Raw genomic sequence first — 19,251 nt, 5'->3', positions numbered from 1 at the left:
CTTGCATTTAGGCATTGTTGCTTGAATGGGAGCCATTATGGCTGGCGTTGGAGCATTCCAGATGGAATAAGGCATATAGCGGGTGTCATGTGGGCATTGTGGCTTAAATTAGCGGCATTATGGTTAGAACAAGGCCATTCTAGTTTGCATAGGCTAATAATGGCATTGTGACTGGCATGGAGGGCATTGTGGCTGACATGTGCCATCATTGCTGGCATAGGGATTTGTGACTGTCATGTGGACATTGTGGTTGACAAAGAGGAAATGAGTACATTGTAGCTGGCATGAAAGGCTTTGTTTTTAGGCAAATGAGAGCATTTTGTCTGTCATATGGGCATTGATTATATGTAGCTGTCAGTGTGTCCTTGTGGTTGGCATAAGGGGCATTGGCAGCATTGTTACTGGCTGTTATGGCGGCATTTTGACTGGAATAATAGACATATCGGGTGTTATTGTGGCTGGCATGGGGGCTTTGTGGTTGTCATGTTGTCATTGTTTTTGGACAAGGGTGAAGTGAGGGTGTTGTGACTGGCATGGATGGTGTTGTGTCTCGCAAAAGTGGATGTGAGGACATTTTGGCTGTCATGGAGGCAATATGGTTGGTATACGGGCATTGGAGGTTTGTGGTTGTCGTTTTGGCAATGTGGCTGGCATAAGGGGTATTGTTTCCGGGATTAAGTACATTGTATCTGGCATTGTGGTTGGAATGTGGAATTATTGCTGGCATGAGGGCTTTGTGGTTGCCTTGAGGATATTGTGGTTGGCTAAAAGGAAATTAAGGGCATTCTGGCTGGCATGGAGGTCATTGTAACTGGCAAAGGAGGAAGTGAGGGCATTTTGGTTATAGTGGGGATTCGTGGCTGGCATAAGGGCATTAAAGGCTTTTGCTGGTCAAAGAGGCATTGTGGCGAGCATAAGGTGCATTGACAGCATTGTTGCTTTAATAAAGTACATTGTGGCTGGCATGGGGGATTTGTGACTGGGAAAATGGATATAGCTGTTGTCATTTTGGCATTGTAGATTGCACAGGGGCATTGTGGGTGGTATGGAGACTTTCCTTTTGGAAAGGTGGCGATGAGGCATTCTGGCTGGCATGTATTTAATTGTGGCTGTAATAAGGACATAGTGGCTGAGATAAGAGATATTGTGGATGTCATGGTGGCATATTGGCTATTATGGTCAGCATTGTGACTGGAAAATATGAGTTTTTGCTGGCATGGAGCACTATAGCTGGTAGAAAGGATATGATGGCCTTCATGGGGCAATGAGACTGATTAGAGGATCATTAAGCTTATTTCAGTTGTCTTTGAGGAATTCTAATTCAGTGTGGCTGTCATGGGGGCATTTTAATAGTTATGAAGGTATTAGGGCTGGCATGGAGGGCATTGAGGTATTTATGTGGGCATTGTGGCTGGTAAAATGGGCAATGAGAGCATTGTAGTTGTCATTGGGGCATTTTGGCCATTGTAGGGCAATAGTTTCTGTCATGGGCACTGTGGCTCTCATGTGGGCTTTATTGTGAGTTTCATGGGGTATTGTGACTGGGATTACGAACATTGTGGATGTCATGAGGGCATTTTGAGGAGATAAGGAATATTGCAGATGGGGGTTTAGTAAATTTCATGGAGTCATTGTGGCTGGCAAGATGACTTTTTTGACTGTCATTGTGCATTATAGTTGTCATAGGGGCACTGAGGCCATTGTGGTTGTCATGGTTTTATTGCGGTTGGCTAAGGGGGCATTGAGGGCAATGTGTCTGGAATAAGGGGAATTGTGAGAGGTATAAAGGATACTGGGGACATTGTAGCTGTAATGGGGGCATTTTGGTTTGGATATGGGATAGTGGTGATTTCATATAAGCATGTTGTCTGCCACGGGGTACTTTGACTGTCATGGTGTTTTTGTGGTTAGTTAGCATTGTGTCTGGCATGGATGAAATTGTGGCTAACATTGGGGGCATTTTAACTGGGATAAGGGACATAGCAGGGGTCATTGCTAGCATGGGGATTTGTATCTGTCATGTGCTAGTTGGCAAAGGGGGAAGTGAGCGCATTGTTGCTTTTTATTGCAGCATAGTGGCTCGTAAAGGGATATTGCCAGTTTTTAAATACCACTTGGGCATAGGGGCTGGCTTAAAGGGCATTGATTATTGCATGGAAGAGAGTTGATTGTGACTTAAAAGGAGGCAATATGGCTGGCATAAGGCATAGTGGCTCTTATAAGAACCTGGTGGCTGGCATGGGGAATAGTAAATGGCATAAGGTACTTTGTGGGTGTTATGGGGGCATTATGTCTTGCCTGAAGAGCATTGTGGCTTTTTTTGGGGTATTGTGGCTGGTATAGAGGGCACTCTGGTTGTCATGTGGGAATTTTGGTTGGCCTAGCAGGTATTGTGGCTTGCATAGGGTTCATTAAAGGCATTGTGATTGTCATGGGGAAAGGTGGTTGGCACTGAGGACTTTGTGGCAGGTACTGCAGCTTTTTAGGTATTGTTGTTCTCAAACGGGCATTGTGCTGTGATTGGAACATTGTGACTGTCGTGACTTCTTAATTCAGGAGAGCAAAGAAGAAAAAATAACTTTACTCAAAAGGGTTTTTGTTCCAGGAGGCATAAGTTAAGTGAGAAATGGTTACTTATACTTTTGGGTAAAAGTATGTTTTCAGTCTTTTGTGGGGCTAATAAATGTTGATAAAATTACTCTTGAAAGTATTATCATTACGTAAAGTAGGTGTGATAGAAATAATTCACACAGTTTTGATAATAAAATGATTTTGAGTTGGATTTCCCTGGTCAGGTTGTGTTTGGTTGTGGTTTGCAAAAGGTTTTTTTTTTTCGATAGTAATTGTTCTTGTAGGATATTCTTGAGAATGTGATTGGTGAGTGTCACGGACACTGGGTTTGTGGACCCACTAGGCCGCTCCGCTGTAGCGGGGCGGCAGCTGACCAGGTCACAGTCTATGCGAAAGTAAAATGGCAGACTGTAATGCTTGGGTACCTGAAATAGTCTGGGCGGTGGCTGTGGCTTCAGCACGGTTGGAGGCAGGTGCGGCAAGTGGCGCCAGACGTGGCGGGCAGTATCCGATGAGCGGTAGACACTTGACGTGGCAGATGGCACTTGACGTGGCAGATGGCATTTGACGTGGCAGATGGCACTTGACGTAGCAGATGGCACTTGACGTAGCAGATGGCACTTGACGTGGCAGATGGCACTTGACGTGGCAGAAGGCACTTGACGTGGCAGATGGCACTTGACGTGGCAGAAGGCACTAGAACGCGGGTAGGCACAGGAACAATATGGAATACAGGAACGGTAACATGCCACGGGTAACAGCTGGAACGGGAGACACTAAGGGACCATTTGCGAGACAGACTGGGAAAGACTAACAACGCTCAGGCAAGGATTAGAAGGCCAGGGGCCTTCTTATAGACCAGGAAATCGTGGCAGTTGATGATGATGACGATCCTAATGACGCGCGCTGGCCCTTTAAGGCCGGGCGCGAGCGTGCGCGCGCACCCTACGGGACCCAGCCGGACGGAGCGGAAGTGAGCGCTACAGTGAGTAAATTAGGGAATGTGGTCAGAGACATTTCTATGTTACTTGTGGCTTCTAGTCAGGATGGGGTGGACGGTGCAGATTCTTGGATAGGAATTCTTCAGGTGGGATCTCTAGTTTGGCTCATCAGAAGGTATCCCAGAAAGGGTTCAATTGCCCTTTAAAAATTACTTTTGTTTTATGAGAAACTAGGCACACTAACATCTCTTTACTGATCCAATACATCTATAGCATATACCAGGAACGTATTATCACACCTCTTTTTTTTTTTCTAGGTGTCTATTTGAAAGTGAAAAAAAGCAAGATATTGAATCCTCCAGTCAGCGGCAATAGAGGAATCAGAGAACTGGTAATTAATATTATTATTAATTACTGATAATTATCAGGCTAGTTTCTAGCTCTGGACTTTCAGAGGTGTGGTAATACCTTCCTAGTATATAAGAATACATGTCTAGTAGTACATATATTGGCTACAGATATTTCAGGGCATTGTAAATGCCTTTGCATTCTGCACATGGATTCACTGCATTTACATTCCAACATACACATTCATCACCATCTCCCCTTTCCCAATTGGAAATTTTTGCTGTCATGTGGGCATTGTGGCAGGTATGGAGTGCCCTGTGGCCGGCATTGAGAGAAATGAGGTAACTGTGGCTGTCATGGGGCATTATGACTGGCAAAAGCAGAAATGAGGGCATTTTGGCTGGCATAGAGGACATTTTGGCTGTCATGGAGATATTGTGGCCGGGATAAGGGACATTGTGGGTAAAATGGGTTCAAAGTGGCTCTTATGGGAGTATTATGGCTTGCATTTAGGCATTGTTGCTTGAATGGGAGCCATTATGGCTGGCGTTGGAGCATTCCAGATGGAATAAGGCATATAGCGGGTGTCATGTGGGCATTGTGGCTTAAATTAGCGGCATTATGGTTAGAACAAGGCCATTCTAGTTTGCATGGGCTAATAATGGCATTGTGACTGGCATGGAGGGCATTGTGGCTGACATGTGCCATCATTGCTGGCATAGGGATTTGTGACTGTCATGTGGACATTGTGGTTGACAAAGAGGAAATTAGTACATTGTAGCTGGCATGAAGGGCTTTGTTTTTAGCCAAATGAGAGCATTTTGTCTGTCATATGGGCATTGCTTATATGTAGCTGTCAGTGTGTCCTTGTGGTTGGCATAAGGGGCATTGGCAGCATTGTTACTGGCTGTTATGGCGGCATTTTGACTGGAATAATAGACATATCGGGTGTTATTGTGGCTGGCATGGGGGCTTTGTGGTTGTCATGTTGTCATTGTTTTTGGACAAGGGTGAAGTGAGGGTGTTGTGACTGGCATGGATGGTGTTGTGTCTCGCAAAAGGGGATGTGAGGACATTTTGGCTGTCATGGAGGCAATATGGTTGGTATACGGGCATTGGAGGTTTGTGGTTGTCGTTTTGGCAATGTGGCTGGCATAAGGGGTATTGTTTCCGGGATTAAGTACATTGTATCTGGCATTGTGGTTGGAATGTGGAATTATTGCTGGCATGAGGGCTTTGTGGTTGCCTTGAGGATATTGTGGTTGGCTAAAAGGAAATTAAGGGCATTCTGGCTGGCATGGAGGTCATTGTAACTGGCAAAGGAGGAAGTGAGGGCATTTTGGTTATAGTGGGGATTCGTGGCTGGCATAAGGGCATTAAAGGCTTTTGCTGGTCAAAGAGGCATTGTGGCGAGCATAAGGTGCATTGACAGCATTGTTGCTTTAATAAAGTACATTGTGGCTGGCATGGGGGATTTGTGACTGGGAAAATGGATATAGCTGTTGTCATTTTGGCATTGTAGATTGCACAGGGGCATTGTGGGTGGTATGGAGACTTTCCTTTTGGAAAGGTGGCGATGAGGGCATTCTGGCTGGCATGAATTTAATTGTGGCTGTAATAAGGACATAGTGGCTGAGATAAGAGATATTGTGGATGTTATGGTGGAATATTGGCTCTTATGGTCAGCATTGTGACTGGAAAATATGATTTTTTGCTGGCATGGAGCACTATAGCTGGTAGAAAGGATATGATGGCCTTCATGGGGCAATGAGACCGATTAGAGGATCATTAAGCTTATTGCAGTTGTCTTTGAGGAATTCTAATTCAGTGTGGCTGTCATGGGGGCATTTTAATAGTTATGAAGGTATTAGGGCTGGCATGGGGGGCATTGAGGTATTTATGTGGGCATTGTGGCTGGTAAAATGGGCAATGAGAGCATTGTAGTTGTCATTGGGGCATTTTGGCCATTGTAGGGCAATAGTTTCTGTCATGGGCACTGTGGCTCTCATGTGGGCTTTATTGTGAGTTTCATGGGGTATTGTGACTGGGATTACGAACATTGTGGATGTCATGAGGGCATTTTGAGGAGATAAGGAATATTGCAGATGGGGGTTTAGTAAATTTCATGGAGTCATTGTGGCTGGCAAGATGACTTTTTTGACTGTCATAGGGCATTATAGTTGTCATAGGGGCACTGAGGCCATTGTGGTTGTCATGGTTTTATTGCGGTTGGCTAAGGGGGCATTGAGGGCAATGTGTCTGGAATAAGGGGAATTGTGAGAGGTATAAAGGATACTGGGGACATTGTAGCTGTAATGGGGGCATTTTGGTTTGGATATGGGATAGTGGTGATTTCATATAAGCATGTTGTCTGCCACGGGGTACTTTGACTGTCATGGTGTTTTTGTGGTTAGTTAGCATTGTGTCTGGCATGGATGAAATTGTGGCTAACATTGGGGGCATTTTAACTGGGATAAGGGACATAGCAGGGGTCATGAGGGCATTGTGTCTGGCAGGTGTCATGGCTAGCATGGGGATTTGTATCTGTCATGTGCTAGTTGGCAAAGGGGGAAGTGAGCGCATTGTTGCTTTTTATTGCAGCATAGTGGCTCGTAAAGGGATATTGCCAGTTTTTAAATACCACTTGGGCATAGGGGCTGGCTTAAAGGGCATTGATTATTGCATGGAAGAGAGTTGATTGTGACTTAAAAGGAGGCAATATGGCTGGCATAAGGCATAGTGGCTCTTATAAGAACCTGGTGGCTGGCATGGGGCATAGTAAATGGCATAAGGTACTTTGTGGGTGTTATGGGGGCATTATGGCTGGCCTGAAGAGCATTGTGGCTTTTTTTGGGGTATTGTGGCTGGTATAGAGGGCACTCTGGTTGTCATGTGGGAATTTTGGTTGGCCTAGCAGGTATTGTGGCTTGCATAGGGTTCATTAAAGGCATTGTGATTGTCATGGGGAAAGGTGGTTGGCACTGAGGACTTTGTGGCAGGTACTGCAGCTTTTTAGGTATTGTTGTTCTCAAACGGGCATTGTGCTGTGATTGGAACATTGTGACTGTCGTGACTTCTTAATTCAGGAGAGCAAAGAAGAAAAAATAACTTTACTCAAAAGGGTTTTTGTTCCAGGAGGCATAAGTTAAGTGAGAAATGGTTACTTATACTTTTGGGTAAAAGTATGTTTTCAGTCTTTTGTGGGGCTAATAAATGTTGATAAAATTACTTTTGAAAGTATTATCATTACGTAAAGTAGGTGTGATAGAAATAATTCACACAGTTTTGATAATAAAATGATTTTGAGTTGGATTTCCCTGGTCAGGTTGTGTTTGGTTGTGGTTTGCAAAAGTTTGTTTTTTTTCGATAGTAATTGTTCTTGTAGGATATTCTTGAGAATGTGATTGGTGAGTGTCATGGACACTGGGTTTGTGGACCCACTAGGCCGCTCCGCTGTAGCGGGGCGGCAGCTGACCAGGTCACAGTCTATGCGAAAGTAAAATGGCAGACTGTAATGCTTGGGTACCTGAAATAGTCCGGGCGGTGGCTGTGGCTTCAGCACGGTTGGAGGCAGGTGCGGCAAGTGGCGCCAGACGTGGCGGGCAGTATCCGATGAGCGGTAGACACTTGACGTGGCAGATGGCACGTGATGTGGCAGATGGCACTTGACGTGGCAGATGGCACTTGACGTGGCAGATGGCACTTGACGTGGCATATGGCACTTGACGTGGCAGATGGCACTTGACATGGCAGATGGCACTTGACATGGCAGATGGCACTTGACGTGGCAGAAGGCACTTGACGTGGCAGATGGCACTTGACGTGGCAGAAGGCACTAGAACGCGGGTAGGCACAGGAACAATACGGAATACAGGAACGGTAACATGGCACGGGTAACAGCTGGAACGGGAGACACTAAGGGACCATTTGCGAGACAGACTGGGAAAGACTAACAACGCTCAGGCAAGGATTAGAAGGCCAGGGGCCTTCTTATAGACCAGGAAATCGTGGCAGTTGATGATGATGACGATCCTAATTACGCGCGCTGGCCCTTTAAGGCCGGGCGCGAGCGTGCGCGCGCACCCTACGGGACCCAGCCGGACGGAGCGGAAGTGAGCGCTACAGTGAGTAAATTAGGGAATGTGGTCAGAGACATTTCTATGTTACTTGTGGCTTCTAGTCAGGATGGGGTGGACGGTGCAGATTCTTGGATAGGAATTCTTCAGGTGGGATCTCTAGTTTGGCTCATCAGAAGGTATCCCAGAAAGGGTTCAATTGCCCTTTAAAAATTACTTTTGTTTTATGAGAAACTAGGCACACTAACATCTCTTTACTGATCCAATACATCTATAGCATATACCAGGAACGTATTATCACACCTCTTTTTTTTTTTCTAGGTGTCTATTTGAAAGTGAAAAGAAGCAAGATATGGAATCCTCCAGTCAGCGGCAATAGAGGAATCAGAGAACTGGTAATTAATATTATTATTAATTACTGATAATTATCAGGCTAGTTTCTAGCTCTGGACTTTGAGGTGTGGTAATACCTTCCTAGTATATAAGAATACATGTCTAGTAGTACATATATTGGCTACAGATATTTCAGGGCATTGTAAATGCCTTTGCATTCTGCACATGGATTCACTGCATTTACATTCCAACATACACATTCATCACCATCTCCCCTTTCCCAATTTGAAATTTTTGCTGTCATGTGGGCATTGTGGCAGGTATGGAGTGCCCTGTGGCCGGCATTGAGAGAAATGAGGTAACTGTGGCTGTCATGGGGCATTATGACTGGCAAAAGCAGAAATGAGGGCATTTTGGCTGGCATAGAGGACATTTTGGCTGTCATGGAGATATTGTGGCCGGGATAAGGGACATTGTGGGTAAAATGGGTTCAAAGTGGCTCTTATGGGAGTATTATGGCTTGCATTTAGGCATTGTTGCTTGAATGGGAGCCATTATGGCTGGCGTTGGAGCATTCCAGATGGAATAAGGCATATAGCGGGTGTCATGTGGGCATTGTGGCTTAAATTAGCGGCATTATGGTTAGAACAAGGCCATTCTAGTTTGCATAGGCTAATAATGGCATTGTGACTGGCATGGAGGGCATTGTGGCTGACATGTGCCATCATTGCTGGCATAGGGATTTGTGACTGTCATGTGGACATTGTGGTTGACAAAGAGGAAATTAGTACATTGTAGCTGGCATGAAGGGCTTTGTTTTTAGGCAAATGAGAGCATTTTGTCTGTCATATGGGCATTGATTATATGTAGCTGTCAGTGTGTCCTTGTGGTTGGCATAAGGGGCATTGGCAGCATTGTTACTGGCTGTTATGGAGGCATTTTGACTGGAATAATAGACATATCGGGTGTTTTTGTGGCTGGCATGGGGGCTTTGTGGTTGTCATGTTGTCATTGTTTTTGGACAAGGGTGAAGTGAGGGTGTTGTGACTGGCATGGATGGTGTTGTGTCTCGCAAAAGGGGATGTGAGGACATTTTGGCTGTCATGGAGGCAATATGGTTGGTATACGGGCATTGGAGGTTTGTGGTTGTCGTTTTGGCAATGTGGCTGGCATAAGGGGTATTGTTTCCGGGATTAAGTACATTGTATCTGGCATTGTGGTTGGAATGTGGAATTATTGCTGGCATGAGGGCTTTGTGGTTGCCTTGAGGATATTGTGGTTGGCTAAAAGGAAATTAAGGGCATTCTGGCTGGCATGGAGGTCATTGTAACTGGCAAAGGAGGAAGTGAGGGCATTTTGGTTATAGTGGGGATTCGTGGCTGGCATAAGGGCATTAAAGGCTTTTGCTGGTCAAAGAGGCATTGTGGCGAGCATAAGGTGCATTGACAGCATTGTTGCTTTAATAAAGTACATTGTGGCTGGCATGGGGGATTTGTGACTGGGAAAATGGATATAGCTGTTGTCATTTTGGCATTGTAGATTGCACAGGGGCATTGTGGGTGGTATGGAGACTTTCCTTTTGGAAAGGTGGCGATGAGGCATTCTGGCTGGCATGTATTTAATTGTGGCTGTAATAAGGACATAGTGGCTGAGATAAGAGATATTGTGGATGTCATGGTGGCATATTGGCTATTATGGTCAGCATTGTGACTGGAAAATATGAGTTTTTGCTGGCATGGAGCACTATAGCTGGTAGAAAGGATATGATGGCCTTCATGGGGCAATGAGACTGATTAGAGGATCATTAAGCTTATTTCAGTTGTCTTTGAGGAATTCTAATTCAGTGTGGCTGTCATGGGGGCATTTTAATAGTTATGAAGGTATTAGGGCTGGCATGGAGGGCATTGAGGTATTTATGTGGGCATTGTGGCTGGTAAAATGGGCAATGAGAGCATTGTAGTTGTCATTGGGGCATTTTGGCCATTGTAGGGCAATAGTTTCTGTCATGGGCACTGTGGCTCTCATGTGGGCTTTATTGTGAGTTTCATGGGGTATTGTGACTGGGATTACGAACATTGTGGATGTCATGAGGGCATTTTGAGGAGATAAGGAATATTGCAGATGGGGGTTTAGTAAATTTCATGGAGTCATTGTGGCTGGCAAGATGACTTTTTTGACTGTCATAGGGCATTATAGTTGTCATAGGGGCACTGAGGCCATTGTGGTTGTCATGGTTTTATTGCGGTTGGCTAAGGGGGCATTGAGGGCAATGTGTCTGGAATAAGGGGAATTGTGAGAGGTATAAAGGATACTGGGGACATTGTAGCTGTAATGGGGGCATTTTGGTTTGGATATGGGATAGTGGTGATTTCATATAAGCATGTTGTCTGCCACGGGGTACTTTGACTGTCATGGTGTTTTTGTGGTTAGTTAGCATTGTGTCTGGCATGGATGAAATTGTGGCTAACATTGGGGGCATTTTAACTGGGATAAGGGACATAGCAGGGGTCATGGCTAGCATGGGGATTTGTATCTGTCATGTGCTAGTTGGCAAAGGGGGAAGTGAGCGCATTGTTGCTTTTTATTGCAGCATAGTGGCTCGTAAAGGGATATTGCCAGTTTTTAAATACCACTTGGGCATAGGGGCTGGCTTAAAGGGCATTGATTATTGCATGGAAGAGAGTTGATTGTGACTTAAAAGGAGGCAATATGGCTGGCATAAGGCATAGTGGCTCTTATAAGAACCTGGTGGCTGGCATGGGGAATAGTAAATGGCATAAGGTACTTTGTGGGTGTTATGGGGGCATTATGTCTTGCCTGAAGAGCATTGTGGCTTTTTTTGGGGTATTGTGGCTGGTATAGAGGGCACTCTGGTTGTCATGTGGGAATTTTGGTTGGCCTAGCAGGTATTGTGGCTTGCATAGGGTTCATTAAAGGCATTGTGATTGTCATGGGGAAAGGTGGTTGGCACTGAGGACTTTGTGGCAGGTACTGCAGCTTTTTAGGTATTGTTGTTCTCAAACGGGCATTGTGCTGTGATTGGAACATTGTGACTGTCGTGACTTCTTAATTCAGGAGAGCAAAGAAGAAAAAATAACTTTACTCAAAAGGGTTTTTGTTCCAGGAGGCATAAGTTAAGTGAGAAATGGTTACTTATACTTTTGGGTAAAAGTATGTTTTCAGTCTTTTGTGGGGCTAATAAATGTTGATAAAATTACTCTTGAAAGTATTATCATTACGTAAAGTAGGTGTGATAGAAATAATTCACACAGTTTTGATAATAAAATGATTTTGAGTTGGATTTCCCTGGTCAGGTTGTGTTTGGTTGTGGTTTGCAAAAGGTTTTTTGTTTTCGATAGTAATTGTTCTTGTAGGATATTCTTGAGAATGTGATTGGTGAGTGTCACGGACACTGGGTTTGTGGACCCACTAGGCCGCTCCGCTGTAGCGGGGCGGCAGCTGACCAGGTCACAGTCTATGCGAAAGTAAAATGGCAGACTGTAATGCTTGGGTACCTGAAATAGTCTGGGCGGTGGCTGTGGCTTCAGCACGGTTGGAGGCAGGTGCGGCAAGTGGCGCCAGACGTGGCGGGCAGTATCCGATGAGCGGTAGACACTTGACGTGGCAGATGGCACTTGACGTAGCAGATGGCACTTGACGTAGCAGATGGCACTTGATGTGGCAGATGGCACTTGACGTGGCAGAAGGCACTTGACGTGGCAGATGGCACTTGACGTGGCAGAAGGCACTAGAACGCGGGTAGGCACAGGAACAATACGGAATACAGGAACGGTAACATGCCACGGGTAACAGCTGGAACGGGAGACACTAAGGGACCATTTGCGAGACAGACTGGGAAAGACTAACAACGCTCAGGCAAGGATTAGAAGGCCAGGGGCCTTCTTATAGACCAGGAAATCGTGGCAGTTGATGATGATGACGATCCTAATTACGCGCGCTGGCCCTTTAAGGCCGGGCGCGAGCGTGCGCGCGCACCCTACGGGACCCAGCCGGACGGAGCGGAAGTGAGCGCTACAGTGAGTAAATTAGGGAATGTGGTCAGAGACATTTCTATGTTACTTGTGGCTTCTAGTCAGGATGGGGTGGACGGTGCAGATTCTTGGATAGGAATTCTTCAGGTGGGATCTCTAGTTTGGCTCATCAGAAGGTATCCCAGAAAGGGTTCAATTGCCCTTTAAAAATTACTTTTGTTTTATGAGAAACTAGGCACACTAACATCTCTTTACTGATCCAATACATCTATAGCATATACCAGGAACGTATTATCACACCTCTTTTTTTTTTTCTAGGTGTCTATTTGAAAGTGAAAAAAAGCAAGATATTGAATCCTCCAGTCAGCGGCAATAGAGGAATCAGAGAACTGGTAATTAATATTATTATTAATTACTGATAATTATCAGGCTAGTTTCTAGCTCTGGACTTTCAGAGGTGTGGTAATACCTTCCTAGTATATAAGAATACATGTCTAGTAGTACATATATTGGCTACAGATATTTCAGGGCATTGTAAATGCCTTTGCATTCTGCACATGGATTCACTGCATTTACATTCCAACATACACATTCATCACCATCTCCCCTTTCCCAATTGGAAATTTTTGCTGTCATGTGGGCATTGTGGCAGGTATGGAGTGCCCTGTGGCCGGCATTGAGAGAAATGAGGTAACTGTGGCTGTCATGGGGCATTATGACTGGCAAAAGCAGAAATGAGGGCATTTTGGCTGGCATAGAGGACATTTTGGCTGTCATGGAGATATTGTGGCCGGGATAAGGGACATTGTGGGTAAAATGGGTTCAAAGTGGCTCTTATGGGAGTATTATGGCTTGCATTTAGGCATTGTTGCTTGAATGGGAGCCATTATGGCTGGCGTTGGAGCATTCCAGATGGAATAAGGCATATAGCGGGTGTCATGTGGGCATTGTGGCTTAAATTAGCGGCATTATGGTTAGAACAAGGCCATTCTAGTTTGCATAGGCTAATAATGGCATTGTGACTGGCATGGAGGGCATTGTGGCTGACATGTGCCATCATTGCTGGCATAGGGATTTGTGACTGTCATGTGGACATTGTGGTTGACAAAGAGGAAATTAGTACATTGTAGCTGGCATGAAGGGCTTTGTTTTTAGGCAAATGAGAGCATTTTGTCTGTCATATGGGCATTGCTTATATGTAGCTGTCAGTGTGTCCTTGTGGTTGGCATAAGGGGCATTGGCAGCATTGTTACTGGCTGTTATGGCGGCATTTTGACTGGAATAATAGACATATCGGGTGTTATTGTGGCTGGCATGGGGGCTTTGTGGTTGTCATGTTGTCATTGTTTTTGGACAAGGGTGAAGTGAGGGTGTTGTGACTGGCATGGATGGTGTTGTGTCTCGCAAAAGGGGATGTGAGGACATTTTGGCTGTCATGGAGGCAATATGGTTGGTATACGGGCATTGGAGGTTTGTGGTTGTCGTTTTGGCAATGTGGCTGGCATAAGGGGTATTGTTTCCGGGATTAAGTACATTGTATCTGGCATTGTGGTTGGAATGTGGAATTATTGCTGGCATGAGGGCTTTGTGGTTGCCTTGAGGATATTGTGGTTGGCTAAAAGGAAATTAAGGGCATTCTGGCTGGCATGGAGGTCATTGTAACTGGCAAAGGAGGAAGTGAGGGCATTTTGGTTATAGTGGGGATTCGTGGCTGGCATAAGGGCATTAAAGGCTTTTGCTGGTCAAAGAGGCATTGTGGCGAGCATAAGGTGCATTGACAGCATTGTTGCTTTAATAAAGTACATTGTGGCTGGCATGGGGGATTTGTGACTGGGAAAATGGATATAGCTGTTGTCATTTTGGCATTGTAGATTGCACAGGGGCATTGTGGGTGGTATGGAGACTTTCCTTTTGGAAAGGTGGCGATGAGGGCATTCTGGCTGGCATGAATTTAATTGTGGCTGTAATAAGGACATAGTGGCTGAGATAAGAGATATTGTCGATGTTATGGTGGAATATTGGCTCTTATGGTCAGCATTGTGACTGGAAAATATGATTTTTTGCTGGCATGGAGCACTATAGCTGGTAGAAAGGATATGATGGCCTTCATGGGGCAATGAGACCGATTAGAGGATCATTAAGCTTATTGCAGTTGTCTTTGAGGAATTCTAATTCAGTGTGGCTGTCATGGGGGCATTTTAATAGTTATGAAGGTATTAGGGCTGGCATGGGGGGCATTGAGGTATTTATGTGGGCATTGTGGCTGGTAAAATGGGCAATGAGAGCATTGTAGTTGTCATTGGGGCATTTTGGCCATTGTAGGGCAATAGTTTCTGTCATGGGCACTGTGGCTCTCATGTGGGCTTTATTGTGAGTTTCATGGGGTATTGTGACTGGGATTACGAACATTGTGGATGTCATGAGGGCATTTTGAGGAGATAAGGAATATTGCAGATGGGGGTTTAGTAAATTTCATGGAGTCATTGTGGCTGGCAAGATGACTTTTTTGACTGTCATAGGGCATTATAGTTGTCATAGGGGCACTGAGGCCATTGTGGTTGTCATGGTTTTATTGCGGTTGGCTAAGGGGGCATTGAGGGCAATGTGTCTGGAATAAGGGGAATTGTGAGAGGTATAAAGGATACTGGGGACATTGTAGCTGTAATGGGGGCATTTTGGTTTGGATATGGGATAGTGGTGATTTCATATAAGCATGTTGTCTGCCACGGGGTACTTTGACTGTCATGGTGTTTTTGTGGTTAGTTAGCATTGTGTCTGGCATGGATGAAATTGTGGCTAACATTGGGGGCATTTTAACTGGGATAAGGGACATAGCAGGGGTCATGAGGGCATTGTGTCTGGCAGGTGTCATGGCTAGCATGGGGATTTGTATCTGTCATGTGCTAGTTGGCAAAGGGGGAAGTGAGCGCATTGTTGCTTTTTATTGCAGCATAGTGGCTCGTAAAGGGATATTGCCAGTTTTTAAATACCACTTGGGCATAGGGGCTGGCTTAAAGGGCATTGATTATTGCATGGAAGAGAGTTGATTGTGACTTAAAAGGAGGCAATATGGCTGGCATAAGGCATAGTGGCTCTTATAAGAACCTGGTGGCTGGCATGGGGCATAGTAAATGGCATAAGGTACTTTGTGGGTGTTATGGGGGCATTATGGCTGGCCTGAAGAGCATTGTGGCTTTTTTTGGGGTATTGTGGCTGGTATAGAGGGCACTCTGGTTGTCATGTGGGAATTTTGGTTGGCCTAGCAGGTATTGTGGCTTGCATAGGGTTCATTAAAGGCATTGTGATTGTCATGGGGAAAGGTGGTTGGCACTGAGGACTTTGTGGCAGGTACTGCAGCTTTTTAGGTATTGTTGTTCTCAAACGGGCATTGTGCTGTGATTGGAACATTGTGACTGTCGTGACTTCTTAATTCAGGAGAGCAAAGAAGAAAAAATAACTTTACTCAAAAGGGTTTTTGTTCCAGGAGGCATAAGTTAAGTGAGAAATGGTTACTTATACTTTTGGGTAAAAGTATGTTTTCAGTCTTTTGTGGGGCTAATAAATGTTGATAAAATTACTTTTGAAAGTATTATCATTACGTAAAGTAGGTGTGATAGAAATAATTCACACAGTTTTGATAATAAAATGATTTTGAGTTGGATTTCCCTGGTCAGGTTGTGTTTGGTTGTGGTTTGCAAAAGGTTTTTTGTTTTCGATAGTAATTGTTCTTGTAGGATATTCTTGAGAATGTGATTGGTGAGTGTCACGGACACTGGGTTTGTGGACCCACTAGGCCGCTCCGCTGTAGCGGGGCGGCAGCTGACCAGGTCACAGTCTATGCGAAAGTAAAATGGCAGACTGTAATGCTTGGGTACCTGAAATAGTCTGGGCGGTGGCTGTGGCTTCAGCACGGTTGGAGGCAGGTGCGGCAAGTGGCGCCAGACGTGGCGGACAGTATCCGATGAGCGGTAGACACTTGACGTGGCAGATGGCACTTGACGTGGCAGATGGCATTTGACGTGGCAGATGGCACTTGACATGGCAGATGGCACTTGACGTGGCAGAAGGCACTTGACGTGGCAGAAGGCACTTGACGTGGCAGATGGCACTTGACGTGGCAGAAGGCACTAGAACGCGGGTAGGCACAGGAACAATACGGAATACAGGAACGGTAACATGCCACGGGTAACAGCTGGAACGGGAGACACTAAGGGACCATTTGCGAGACAGACTGGGAAAGACTAACAACGCTCAGGCAAGGATTAGAAGGCCAGGGGCCTTCTTATAGACCAGGAAATCGTGGCAGTTGATGATGATGACGATCCTAATTGCGCGCGCTGGCCCTTTAAGGCCGGGCGCGAGCGTGCGCGCGCACCCTACGGGACCCAGCCGGACGGAGCGGAAGTGAGCGCTACAGTGAGTAAATTAGGGAATGTGGTCAGAGACATTTCTATGCTACTTGTGGCTTCTAGTCAGGATGGGGTGGACGGTGCAGATTCTTGGATAGGAATTCTTCAGGTGGGATCTCTAGTTTGGCTCATCAGAAGGTATCCCAGAAAGGGTTCAATTGCCCTTTAATAAATACTTTTGTTTTATGAGAAACTAGGCACACTAACATCTCTTTACTGATCCAATACATCTATAGCATATACCAGGAACGTATTATCACACCTCTTTTTTTTTTTTTTCTAGGTGTCTATTTGAAAGTGAAAAGAAGCAAGATATGGAATCCTCCAGTCAGCGGCAATAGAGGAATCAGAGAACTGGTAATTAATATTATTATTAATTACTGATAATTATCAGGCTAGTTTCTAGCTCTGGACTTTCAGAGGTGTGGTAATACCTTCCTAGTATATAAGAATACATGTCTAGTAGTACATATATTGGCTACAGATATTTCAGGGCATTGTAAATGCCTTTGCATTCTGCACATGGATTCACTGCATTTACATTCCAACATACACATTCATCACCATCTCCCCTTTCCCAATTGGAAATTTTTGCTGTCATGTGGGCATTGTGGCAGGTATGGAGGGCCCTGTGGCCGGCATTGAGAGAAATGAGGTAACTGTGGCTGTCATGGGGCATTATGACTGGCAAAAGCAGAAATGAGGGCATTTTGGCTGGCATAGAGGACATTTTGGCTGTCATGGAGATATTGTGGCCGGGATAAGGGACATTGTGGGTAAAATGGGTTCAAAGTGGCTCTTATGGGAGTATTATGGCTTGCATTTAGGCATTGTTGCTTGAATGGGAGCCATTATGGCTGGCGTTGGAGCATTCCAGATGGAATAAGGCATATAGCGGGTGTCATGTGGGCATTGTGGCTTAAATTAGCGGCATTATGGTTAGAACAAGGCCATTCTAGTTTGCATAGGCTAATAATGGCATTGTGACTGGCATGGAGGGCATTGTGGCTGACATGTGCCATCATTGCTGGCATAGGGATTTGTGACTGTCATGTGGACATTGTGGTTGACAAAGAGGAAATGAGTACATTGTAGCTGGCATGAAGGGCTTTGTTTTTAGGCAAATTAGAGCATTTTGTCTGTCATATGGGCATTGATTATATGTAGCTGTCAGTGTGTCCTTGTGGTTGGCATAAGGGGCATTGGCAGCATTGTTACTGGCTGTTATGGCGGCATTTTGACTGGAATAATAGACATATCGGGTGTTATTGTGGCTGGCATGGGGGCTTTGTGGTTGTCATGTTGTCATTGTTTTTGGACAAGGGTGAAGTGAGGGTGTTGTGACTGGCATGGATGGTGTTGTGTCTCGCAAAAGGGGATGTGAGGACATTTTGGCTGTCATGGAGGCAATATGGTTGGTATACGGGCATTGGAGGTTTGTGGTTGTCGTTTTGGCAATGTGGCTGGCATAAGGGGTATTGTTTCCGGGATTAAGTACATTGTATCTGGCATTGTGGTTGGAATGTGGAATTATTGCTGGCATGAGGGCTTTGTGGTTGCCTTGAGGATATTGTGGTTGGCTAAAAGGAAATTAAGGGCATTCTGGCTGGCATGGAGGTCATTGTAACTGGCAAAGGAGGAAGTGAGGGCATTTTGGTTATAGTGGGGATTCGTGGCTGGCATAAGGGCATTAAAGGCTTTTGCTGGTCAAAGAGGCATTGTGGCGAGCATAAGGTGCATTGACAGCATTGTTGCTTTAATAAAGTACATTGTGGCTGGCATGGGGGATTTGTGACTGGGAAAATGGATATAGCTGTTGTCATTTTGGCATTGTAGATTGCACAGGGGCATTGTGGGTGGTATGGAGACTTTCCTTTTGGAAAGGTGGCGATGAGGCATTCTGGCTGGCATGTATTTAATTGTGGCTGTAATAAGGACATAGTGGCTGAGATAAGAGATATTGTGGATGTCATGGTGGCATATTGGCTATTATGGTCAGCATTGTGACTGGAAAATATGAGTTTTTGCTGGCATGGAGCACTATAGCTGGTAGAAAGGATATGATGGCCTTCATGGGGCAATGAGACTGATTAGAGGATCATTAAGCTTATTTCAGTTGTCTTTGAGGAATTCTAATTCAGTGTGGCTGTCATGGGGGCATTTTAATAGTTATGAAGGTATTAGGGCTGGCATGGAGGGCATTGAGGTATTTATGTGGGCATTGTGGCTGGTAAAATGGGCAATGAGAGCATTGTAGTTGTCATTGGGGCATTTTGGCCATTGTAGGGCAATAGTTTCTGTCATGGGCACTGTGGCTCTCATGTGGGCTTTATTGTGAGTTTCATGGGGTATTGTGACTGGGATTCCGAACATTGTGGATGTCATGAGGGCATTTTGAGGAGATAAGGAATATTGCAGATGGGGGTTTAGTAAATTTCATGGAGTCATTGTGGCTGGCAAGATGACTTTTTTGACTGTCATAGGGCATTATAGTTGTCATAGGGGCACTGAGGCCATTGTGGTTGTCATGGTTTTATTGCGGTTGGCTAAGGGGGCATTGAGGGCAATGTGTCTGGAATAA

General features: G+C 45.1%; 1 long non-coding RNA gene across 4 annotated transcripts in view; it reads left to right on the top strand.

The window, feature by feature from the left end:
* The first annotated feature begins 3,789 nt into the window (after positions 1–3,789).
* The window catches only part of LOC142699196 (uncharacterized), a 56,933-nt gene continuing 41,471 nt past the window's right edge, over positions 3,790–19,251 (top strand). For 3 of the 4 annotated variants that reach the window (XR_012866082.1, XR_012866084.1, XR_012866083.1), the window contains exons 1-4: positions 3,790–3,903; positions 8,258–8,331; positions 12,580–12,653; positions 16,954–17,027. This is a non-coding gene — a long non-coding RNA (uncharacterized LOC142699196). The remainder of the gene's footprint in view (positions 3,904–8,257; positions 8,332–12,579; positions 12,654–16,953; positions 17,028–19,251) is intronic. The other variant, XR_012866085.1, reaches the window with a different exon arrangement.

The sequence above is a fragment of the Rhinoderma darwinii genome, unplaced genomic scaffold (genome assembly GCF_050947455.1).
Source record: "Rhinoderma darwinii isolate aRhiDar2 unplaced genomic scaffold, aRhiDar2.hap1 Scaffold_141, whole genome shotgun sequence".
NCBI lineage: Eukaryota > Metazoa > Chordata > Amphibia > Anura > Rhinodermatidae > Rhinoderma > Rhinoderma darwinii.
Note: the sequence above shows the minus strand (reverse complement) of the source record. Positions and strands in the feature narration are given on the sequence as shown.